At 38.7% G+C, this 12,347-nt stretch overlaps 1 non-coding gene across 1 annotated transcript; it reads left to right on the top strand.

Annotated features, from left to right (window-relative positions):
* The first annotated feature begins 1,130 nt into the window (after nt 1–1,130).
* Trnastop-uca (transfer RNA opal suppressor (anticodon UCA)) lies at nt 1,131–1,217 on the top strand. Its single transcript has one exon. It is a non-coding gene; the product is annotated as a tRNA-Sec (tRNA).
* Nucleotides 1,218–12,347: the final 11,130 nt, after the last annotated feature.

Raw genomic sequence — 12,347 nt, 5'->3', positions numbered from 1 at the left:
AATGAAACTATACACCAAGTTTCATCACTCTCACTTAATTAGAACTAAAGTTATCGTGTCCCAAAGCGTCAACCAATCAAATTGCTTATCTCTGCTTACCCTAAGCAGAAAATGCTCATCTTCGAACTTCATCAAGGTATTGGCCTAATAAACACCTACACCAAGTTTCAACATTCTAGCTCTATTAGAAGGTGAGTTATTGTGTCTCAAAAAGTTTGACGGACCGACAGACAGACAGACGAACCCATTTTAATAGTCCCCTGCTTTCTCCGAAAGGCGAGGGACAATTAACTGTAAAGCATTTTTTGTTGCTGGTGAGTGAAGTCTGTGTCGCTACAGGCCCGGGACTGTACAGCGCAGTGTACGCTTAAGGCTAGCCCCCCGGATCCATTCACTTTTTTTGAATTTTTTGTTTATTTGTGTTTTTTCTGAGTATGATGTCTTGTCCATGTATTTGTTTCTGTGTTAATTATGTGTGGTGCAGTCCCCCTGTTAGAGAGAGTTGAACGTTATGTCACTTGAATCAATGACAGACCTTAAAATCTAAAGTGTACATGCTAAACAACTTGGCGTGAATGGTGTTGAATATAGCATGAATTAATTTTCCATTAATTTCTATGTTTTGAAATTTGATAGAAAACAGCATTAATGGGACTCGAGTGGTGGTTGATTTATAAAGACCTTGAAGAACTTAGAATCAAATTGGCTTGGCCTTGTAGAAAGTTTAGATAACACAAGAATTTACCGCTTGTATAGAAATTCAGTAAGTGTTTGTTATCTCTATAATTCATTCATAACTGATGAATAAAAATTAACCCGGGTCACAAGTCGAGATAACACACTAAGGGAGATAATATCCATGAATCACTGTTGAATCACAATTTATATATTATATTGAAAAGTTGTAAAAGGTCTATATTTAAGAATTGAATCTATATTTAGAAAATAATAGGACCAAAATATATCAGCATAAATATTGTTTTAATTAATCATACGTAGAGAATTAGAACTAATATTGTTTAATTTATAAGCATTGATTATAGTTATTATACATTACATATCGGTAACCATTATTTTTTTAAGTTCATACTGACGTTGTTTATAAAGGATTGTACTGCCTGTATTTCATTGCCTACCTGAGCTTCGGGGGTCCGGAGTGCAGGCTTCAAACCTGTAGCTGATTAGCGTCAGAGTGGTTCAAGTCCACCTGGTGGGCGAATTATTTAGACTGGCTTGTTCAAATCTAACGAAGAATAACATGTGTTCACGTGTTCGAACTACTGATGTTTAGAAACGCAGGGCTGGTTATACAGGCCAATGTTGGTTCATGTTTTAAAATGTGATATATGGCTAGAAAAACATCATAGTGTGTATAAGGTCAATCGAAATGAAATGAAATGGGGTTTAACGTCCTACTGTTCTGCTCCTAACCTGGGCTAATGAAGACGGACATACGCCATACAGTGTGCTATGAGGGAAATTTTGCCCGGGCAGCGGCACTACGGCCTACTCTTATATCGAATTCCAACTGCCAAGGGATCTTTTACGTGCACGCCAATGTGTACAGGGGACCTCGGTTTTTCGTCCCATCCGAACGACTAGACAGCTGTCCTTGTCAGGCCCTCCGTCCTGCATCACTCAAGGGGGAAACCACGCCGGAAAATCGTGATGAACTTTCTCGGCCAATGCAGGGATCGAACACCCGACCTCCAGGCTAGCGAGCCAGCATCTTACCCACTTAGCCACGTGATCCCCCAATCGAAAAGAAACATAGGTTGCGGTGACGCTATTAGAGTCTACAATTTCCTTCTTGACACTATTTTATCTTTCTATGATTTCATATAAAGTGAAAATTAATCTGACATTTACTATTTTCTAATATTTAAATCCCTTACTCTCACAACGGATCGCCGTGAAAGTGTTTTTCTTTATAATTTCAAAACATACAAATATAAAACGTCTTTTTTATGTCCGAGATAATTTCTCGTCATGTATTTCAGTGCACAGATTACGGTCGATATTTTTCTTTTATTCGCTTTTGAGTCGGTCTACGTACTGACGACATCCTGATATTTAGTTTTTAGAGTATATTAAACAATAATACGAGTTGTATAGATAATATATTGACCAGTTGAATAAACTGATGTAAAGATAATATCAAGCGCATTAATTCAAGTGTAAAATATTGAATATATAGAGAATCCCTTCTTACATGCACAAATAGATAAATATAATTCTTTGCTGTAGATTTCACGTTTACTGAACATTACGGCGTAGTGATACATCATTTTTTGACAGCAATTCAACCATTGCAAAGTCCTTTATATTGACCCAGTGTTTCCATCAAGGTCAATTGAATAATAATAGTTCATTTTTAATAAAAAAAAAAGTTACTTTCAATAATAAATGAGCTGTTCTTTGAAAATAAAAAAAAGTAGTTCCTTTTCAACTGACCAATTAAATTTATGTAAAGCGATATCTCCTAAGATTATGAAATATATCACACAAGCGATATCTACTGTAGAATGTATTATTGGGTGATAAATAAGTTGTATAGGTTCGGTTAATATACACTGTCAATATAATACAAGTATACATTTACCACATCTTTACCGTATAAAGACAGTCCCATTGGAGTGTGCTATAGTTAATCCCATTTACACCAAGAGGTTTAACGCGTGTGCTCGCTTTAGATCGTAAGGTCTGTCATTGATTCAAGTGGCGTAGTTTCGACCCCACACATGTAGGTGACAAGAAGTAGAGCCGGCTGTCAAGCCCATGGGATTTCTCTGGGGCTTCCCGCTTTCCCACTGCTAGAAACCTCCAGGTGCAAACTAATTATTGAAATATAATTGGACCACGTGTTAGTCCCGAAATGACCTGGTTTATAATATCCACTTGGTTTAGTGGACGTTACGCCCCCTCCCCCACTCTCTCACCTCCCCCCCCCCTCTCTCTTGCAAAACCGAAATCCCGTGTACACATTGACACGCACGTTAAAGATCCCTTGATGGTAGGAATTAGATATATGAGAACAGCAGGGCGTGATATAAACCGCATTTCATTTCTCTATCTATCTCTCACTACTGCATATCGTGATATGTAGATTATTTGGACAATAAGAGAATGTGTAATTGATCGAAAGAGTTAAGTATGCATTATGCAAGAGCTAAATCTGCCTATTTGCAGGTCTTTCATTAGGCCTGAATTGTTATCTAAATTATTAATAAGATATTTATTAACATATCCAGACCATAATCAACTCTTGATGCCATCATTAGCCAGTGATATTTACTGGATTTGAATACATTTTGTGATGGATAATCGAGACATGCTTTATTATCACACCAAAGTTAGTAATGACGTTCGAGGCTAGCCAAGGAGTGAATAGCTTTAATCTAGGCTCAGGGTGAAACGATTTGACTGAAATTTTCAGCATTAACTATTGTAGCGAGAACTGCCAGCTCTTTATCTAGTCTGACCTAATGACGCTTTAAACATACATTACGATGGTCCTATTGATATTAAAAGACAGTATTGGTGCAGTCATTATCACATATGTGATAGAGTTGGTAAAACACATTCCAAATATAATTTTAACACAGAGATCATTGCTACAATAGCTGAGTAATACAGGTTTCCTGAATCGGAAGTGACGAACGCCAAAGGAAAACACGGGTCATCTCTCTATATAACTGACTGATGTGACGAGTGATAACGGATGGTCCTATTGATATTAAATCATTCAATCAAGAAAGACCAATAACGCGACAGGACTTATACTTTAGTTGATACCGCCCACAATGTTCAACTTCATATCCTAACCCCTATTTTATATCGTATTCAACACAACAACAACAAGAAAAAGGTTTACAGTTAATTTATTTCTTTTTCTGAGATCCAATTCACAAAAGATTTTATCTTGGCTGTTCTCTTCTAATCAGATGTTTGAGGATTTTACTCTGAAAAATGTCATTAATATAAACAGTGAGTAACATTATTAAAATCCTGCTACAGCCACGGTGAGTCATTGGCATTTGTTTGCTAAAATATCAAATGTGTCACGGCTTAATCTACGCTAATACGTACTCTTATTGATTATGTAACATTTAATTAAGAAAATAAAACCAAAATACCAAAGCTAGATGACCCTCCCCCATTTCCGCCCAGGTATGGATGGCCGAATGGTTAGCACGTGCGTGTTGTATCATTAGATCTGTCATTGAGTCAACTAGCTTGGTTTTGATTCCCGGGTTGTACGTGACAAGGAGTAGGGTCGCCTGTCCAACCTCGTCGGATTTCTTCGAGTTCTCCCCCCCCCCCACACACACACTGCTAAAGACCCCTACGCGGAAGCGAATTATTAAATAAAAAATTGTACCATATGTTAGTCCCTAAATGACATGGTTTGTGTCGAGTGGATGTTTAACCCCATCTCACGGCTTTTGATTATTTAACATTTGATTAATAAAAAAACCAAATCAAAATACCAAAGACACCCCCCCCCCTCCCTGTTTACATTCAATCGGATTTTTTAAAATACCTATCATTTCTGTTCGCCAACAGCAAAATGGCGGCTGGTTTATTACATAGATCAATGACTTTTTCAGCCCGTAAATACTGAACGGAATTGAATCATTTTCTGACTGATATTCTTATTAAAGATTCATCTTGCTTAATGACGCATCGATACTTTAATTTGATCTTTGTATTCAATATTTACAAATATAGTCCACGAATTAAAATTTCTAACTTACTAGTATCCGGTCATCATACCGAGACCTCCAAGACCTCCCATCATCATAGGGTTGTACATTCCACCCATCATACCAAGTCCACCTCCATACATACCCATACCACCCATCATGTATGGACTGTATCCTCCCATCATACCAAGTCCACCCATCATGTATGGACTGTACATTCCACCCATCATGTATGGACTGTACATTCCACCCATCATACCTAATCCACCTCCTAGAGCAACAGTGACTAGAGCCAGACAGAGAGCGAGAGATAAGATGGTGTTCATGATGATACCTGGAAAAAGATTTAGAGATTATTGAAGTAGCTGAGTCTATCATCAAGTAGCAATATGATGACCACTGTCTAATATTGGTTTCAAATTCGTAAAGAGGTTTTATTAGATACACATCACGTAATACACCGGAAATAGATGATATTTTGACATATTAAAAAAACAAAATTATATCTGTTTATGTTTTCAGACTGATATCGTAATTACGCTTTAGTGAAATTTACCAGATATGATGTTAGCGCAGCAATATCCATATTTGGCTAATTCTTTACATCATCGGGCATTATTTAACTAATCAAATAATTGATAAATCGCTCATCCCAGAAATCGGAGATTCTATCGGAGACCATGCTGTACTGTTTCCAGTAGGTAACGCGCTCTAATTTGTAATATATAGCCATGTTATCGTATAGTTTCTTAAAGTTAGGAGACCATAATGTAATGTTTCCAACCGGTAGCTCACTCTGATTATCGTATAGTTCCTTAAGTTTTAAATAACTTGTAATTGAAGAGAGAGAGAGAGAGAGAGAGAGAGATAGATGGGGCTTAACGTCCACTCAACACAAACTAGGTCATTTCGGGACTTACATATGGTTTAATTTTTTTTCAATAATTCGTTTGCGCGTAGGGGTCTTTAGCAGTGGGAGGATTCGAAACCACGCCAGTTGACTCAATGACAGGCCTTATCATACAGCACGCACGTGTTAACCATTCGGCCTTCCACCACCCCCACCCCCACCCCCAACTTGTAATTGAATACCATCATGTAGAATTCAAGGTTTTTATGTATAAGCGGACTTTAAGCTCAACGAACGAACGAACGAATAAACGAAACTATAAATGAATACGTACCTGTTGAGTTGAACTGAAAGAGTTGTACTGAAGTCCTACAACATCTCGCTCATATTTATGTAAAATCCTGTCACTATAGAATAATAATTAATTCTAGTCATTACCTTTGATGTTGCTAATTTATTGCGTAATGGAGGTGAATGGTGTATCTAATTAGGATGATAATTAATATACTTTTAATTAATACATTAAATAACTTGACCCATTTGTACGCGCGGTACCCCCACTGCTGTAGCTTGCGAAGCACGGGGAGCTTTTTGCCCCCACTCTAAATCTATGTATGTAGCACCTAAGGAGGCAGAAATATTTGTACGCTCGGCACCCCCACCGCTATAACTTGTGAAGCACCCAAAAGAGCAGAAATATTGCCTCAAAGATTTTGATTTTATCAAATTCTCGGGTAATCCCCAGACTTCACGCCAACCTTGACCCTCCATTCCCAAATTCTTGAGTACGCCCCGGATACTGTTTGGAGTGTGGGCTATATATTTTGTATCTCTGATCATTTGTAATTGTGTTATTATTATGCAATATTCAGATATTCTGGTGTTTATTTGAATACCCTGGATGAAAACTATCATCATATAATCATTAATTCAATATTAAAAAAAATAAAATGGAGTTTAACTTCCTATAGACCGGAGGCTCAGCGCGGGGGGGGGGGGGGGGTCCACCAAATGCACACAAAACCAGACCCAACTTTTCTAGAGTAAAATTTTGCGTAGAATACGATGCCGAGTGGTAATCAGTCCGCCGTTGGGGCGTTTTCGAGATATTCGGGGTCAAAGGTCAAATGAGTTCATTTGCACTGAAAGTGAATGCGCAGTCATTCTTGTATTATGAAAAGAAGCTGAAAATGATCGAAAGCAATCACACTTTCAATAAAAATGTAAACTTGCTAAATTCACCTTTAGTCTTAGTGACCCAAGAAATATGACACAAAATTCAAATTTTGATATCAAAGAACACAAATTTCATATTGATTAAACCTTATTTTAGATTTTTTAAAAGATAAACTCACCCAGTAATTAAAACGATCAGCATATTACGTAATTAAATTATGTAATAAATGAATTCAATCGTAGATTAACCCGTTGATGACTAGCAAATAAGGAAGACATTATTTTGAAATACGGAAGACGAGTGTTGTCACGTGATCTCCTTATATGTATAAATTACGAATGAAATCTGAAATCGTCAGTACAACTTTTACAGTTCAACTCACACTAAGGTAAGTAAAGTGGTGCTCTTTTTTAAAGTAACGATACGTGAATTTTCATTTTTTAATCCACGCTATTATGTACCTAAATTGAATTTTAACATTTAATTAAGATAACAAATTTAAATTGATAATCTATCGGCTTGGATTCGATTAGATTTAAAAGAGTTCCATTAATGCCTTTCACGGCAATACAAGGTGACCACCATCTTGTTACTAGGGAACGTGACAGATCCGTTGGGTATTCCAACGAGTTATAGGATTAGGTTTGATGATAGTCATAAATTCTTAATAATCTTTTTCCAGATATCATCATGAACACCATCTTATCTCTCGCTCTCTGTCTGGCTCTAGCCACTGTTGCTCTTGGAGGTGGATTAGGTATGATGGGTGGAATGTACAGTCCATACATGATGGGTGGATTGGGTATGATGGGAGGATACAGTCCATACATGATGGGTGGATTAGGTATGATGGGAGGATACAGTCCATACATGATGGGTGGTATGGGTATGTATGGAGGTGGTCTTGGTATGATGGGTGGAATGTACAATCCATACATGATGATGGGAGGCCTTGGAGGTCTTGGTATGACCGGATATAAAAAATAAGGTATTTATATTTAATGCTATCTAATAAATGTGGTCGGTAATATGTTTGGAGCTCTTGGTATGACCGGTTAAACATCAATATATTTATTTATTTGTTGACAACAAAAAAAAGTTGTCTATGAACGAATCTCCATCCGTTTTCACCTTGTCTATTGAATTAGTGTAATATCATTGTCTATTAAACATACATTATGCAAGAGCAAAATCGGCCTATTGCAGGTCTTTCTTTAGGCCTGAAATGTTATAAAAACCATTAATTAGACATTAATTAACTTATCCAGACCATAATCAGCTCTCGATGTCAAGGCTTGCCTGCGATATTTGTTGGATTGCAGTCCGATTTGCTGCAAAACTTTCCTTCGTGATTAACGATTAAATGGATAATCAAGACTATTAGTTTTGTCTTATCGACTTCAGTAATGATGATCGAGGCTAAGCGGAACTTTCATTCGCTTGGTTCTCGTGACATAGTGGATCAATTTGACTGAAATTTTCAGCAAGTTGCCTTTACATTATGTAGTTTTTAACTATTATAGTGAGAACTGTCAACTCGTTATCTAATCTCCCATAATGTATCTTAAATGTTATATCTTCGAATGTCTAGATTGCTTAAGCTGTAACTAATGTAAACTTTCGATTATTTTCAGTTATGTTTGGGACAGAAGACAAAAAAGGCAAATGAAGACATTGGTTTTATTTAATTGTTATTTAAAAAAATCAAACAATTAAAGAAATCAAATAGCAATGACTTTAGTTTATGTTTTTATTTCTTTAATGTTTTTGTGTAAGTTTCTTCGTTTATCCACGAAGCCCAGGTCATTACACCTTCAATAGAATGCTTGATCTCGCTTTAACCCCGTACACCTTATCAAGCCCTTCACGTAATACCCTGCTTATTTCGGCACTAATGTCGACTGGCTACTGACCTAGCTGGGGATCCTATCAGATTCCCCGATCATCGCGAATACCAAAGTCTCGCGCTTTCTAGCAAAAAAGGCTACCGGTGATAATCGAGTTGCAAAGTTCAAGGTTCGTTCAATGTCAAGGATTCCGTGGAGGTCGCCATGTTTGATTTGAGTGTGTTTATGTCACAACCTCTGATTGGACACTATCGTTCTCTGTGGTTTTGGGAGATACCGTAGCTATAAGTTCGGGAATTGGAGACCAGAATAGCGAGAGTGAGAGAGAGTGGGGTTTAACGTCCACTCGACACAAACTTGGTCATTTCGGGACTAACAAGGTTTAATTTTATTTCAATAATTCGCTTGTGCGTAGGGATCTTTAGCAGTGGGAGGAAACCGGACAACCCAGAGAAAACCCACCACGAGGTTTGACAGGCGAGCCTAGTCCTTATCACGTACAACCAGGGATTTGAAACCACGCCAGTTGACCCAATGACAGGCCTTGTGATACAGCGCGCACGTGCTAACCATTCGGCCATCCAACTCCCCCAGACCAGAATAGCAACATCCAGATGTTGTAAAACTCGCGGTCGTTTCTTCAGGAACATGGGGTCATTGTAAAGTTTAAGGGGGAAAGGGTATGGAAAGTTGGATTCAGTTTAGGTGTTTTTGCAGAATTGATTTTCTGATTACGTTAAATCAGACACCGTGTATTTGTTTTTTTTAGAATAGTTCAAAATTCCAGAACAATGATTATTCAAAATTATATATCTTGGGATTTTCAAACATTAATCCAGACCTAGGAAGCCTGCGCATAGACGATAGTCGAATTCATGCCTTTTCGGGTATTTAAGTAAATAAAATTAATCTAACGAATGTTAGACGCCAACACAACATACCCTACTCACGGCCAAGTTGTCCAATTAGAACATGATGGTAGCTTATATTGGTATGCATTAGACAAATTGCACACCATTACATGTGCAATAGTTCCCTGAGTATTTACGATAGTTACGTAGATGCGACCCACCCACAAAACAGATTTATCTCAACTGCGGCTTATCCGAAAGGGCAAATTTGTTAAGGAAATGAAATGAAATGAAATGGGGTTTAACGTCCAACTGTGCTGTTCCTAACCTGGGCTAATGAAGACGGGCATACGCCGTACAGTGTGCTATGAGAGAAATTTTGCCCGGGCAGCAGCACTACGGCCTACTTTTATATCGAATTCCAACTGCCAAGGGATCTTTTACGTGCACGCCAGGACCTCAGTTTTTTGTCCCATCCGAACGACAAGACAGCTGTCCTTGTCAGGCCCTCCGTCCTGCATCACTGACAAGGGGGAACCACGCTGGACTAGAATCCTTTCTAGTGGTTACCCTTTTTTAGGACCCCATTGCTTCCAACCACATTTGGAAAACAATCTGTTGAAACCCATAGCCTCTATCGCGTTCACAGGGTTTTCGGCAAAGGCAGATAACTCTGGAACAGAAGGAGTCGGATTGTGAATATACATAGGGTTCGAAGACTTCAATGCTTCAAGCCAAATATGAAGATCCATTACAAATATTGATGGGATCTATCCTCTCATGACATTAATGGTTCACTCAAAATGCTGCACTCATGTCCCCAATGCTTCCCATCAAATTTGAAAGCAATCAGTTAAAGACAATAGCCTCACAATGTTTTCGGAAAAAAAGCGCTGTAACAATAAGTCGCGGAATGCTGAATATGGATAGGGTCCATCCTCTTGTTACCCCAATTAAAAACTATAGCCCTTATTTCCTTCACAATGTTTTGGAAAAGGGGGATAACGCTGTAGCGGAAATTTTCAGAATGCTGAAAATCAATAGGCTTCATCCTCTCGTGACCCCAAGGCTTAACACTAATATCCGCTAGAAAGCTTATATCATGTTCGCAAGGTTTTCTGCAAAGGGGGGATTACTCCGGAACGGAATGTTATGGAATACTGAAAATCGATAGGGTTCATTCTTCCACGAATCAAATGGTTACAACCATGTTTTGAGCAAAACTGGAGAACTCCGGAACTAAGATAGTTCGTCCCCTCCATGACCACAATGCTTCACACAAAATTTGAAATAAATCCGTTGAAAACTATAGTCTCTATCACATTCACAATGCTTCACTCCAAATTTGAAAAGAATCAGTCAAGAACTGTGGGCTCTCTCGTGATGACACGCCAATCTGTTCAAAACTGAAACTGTATCCTCTATCGCGTTCATGGTTTCTGTAAACGAAGCATAACTCAGGGTCGTAGAAACGTGGATCTGTTCAAAACTGAAGCCTATATCGCCTTCACGAGGTTTTTAGCAAAGAAGGGATAACTCCGGAAAGGACAGTCTTAAAATCAATAGGGTTCATACCCTCCTGACCTCAATGCTAACTGTATCCTCTATCGCGTTCATGGTTTCGGTAAACGAAGCATAACTCTGGATCGTAGAAACGTGGAGAGCGGAATAGGCTACGACTACGCTATGCGGATCTGTAACATACACCATACCCACTTACAATGCAACGGTGGAACAAGCAAGCAGAATGAGGAAGCCAAGAAACCATTGGTTGAGGTATTAGCTGAAAAGTGAGAGAATAGCCTTGGGCCATTATCATCAGCAGATTGAGAACTCCGTCTGGATGACCAAGAGTCCTTCTTGAACGTCTTGAGAATCACCCCACCCGTGTTGAACGAAAGAATGACTGCGCATTCACTTTCAGTGCAAATGAACTCATTTGACCCCAAATATCTCGAAAACGCCCCAACGGCAGACTGATTACCACTCGGTTTCGTATTCTACGCAAAATTTTACTCTAGAAATGTTGGGTCTGGTTTTGTGCCCATTTGATGGACCCCCCCCCCCCCCCGCCCCGAGCCTCCGGTCTAATATATCTTTCCAGAAATATTAGGACACCCGTAAAGCTGCACTACTTTGTTTCACGATGAAAAGATAAAAGGTATGCCGACGCAAGCTGATTTCAACACTGGTTTAATAACATTTTAAAGTACCATAAATAATGTCATTGTATCCATATATATATATATCTCTGAATATTTGTAATTTGTGTTTTTATTTCGCAATATTCAGATATTCGGGTGCTTATTTGTATATCATTTCGGGAGTAACACATGGTTCTATTTTATTTCATTAATTCGCTTGCGCGTAGGGGTCTTTAGCAGTGGGAGGAAAGCGGAGGACCCTGAGAAAACCCACGAGGTTTGACAGGCGACCCTACTCTTTGTCACGAACATGCGGGGAATCGAAACCACGCCAGTTGACTCAATGACAGACCTTATACAACGCACACGCGCTAGTCACCCCCACCCCCCCAACCAAAATACTGGATGAAAACAATAACCATTTAAAAAATAAAACTGGGTTTAATGTCCTACTGTTCTGCACCGACTGGCCTTATGAAGACGGGCATACGCTATACAGTGTGTTCTGATTTTGCGCTACTCATACTTCGAATTTCAATCGCTAAGGGACCTTTTACGAGCACACCAATGTGACACGGGACCTCGGTTTTTCGGACCATCCGAACGACTATACGTTGTCTCTTGGCAGGACCTCCGTCTTACACCACTATCAAGGAAAATAACCTTCGTGACCAATGCTGATAGAATAGAATATAGTAGTTTAAATAAGTTGGGATAAGCCTTTAATGTAAAAGATCATACATCATTACTAAATACTGATACGAAAATTTTT

Source organism: Patella vulgata, chromosome 3 (assembly GCF_932274485.2).
Source record: "Patella vulgata chromosome 3, xgPatVulg1.2, whole genome shotgun sequence".
NCBI classification, from domain to species: domain Eukaryota; kingdom Metazoa; phylum Mollusca; class Gastropoda; family Patellidae; genus Patella; species Patella vulgata.
This window is presented reverse-complemented; position numbering and strand designations above follow the sequence as displayed.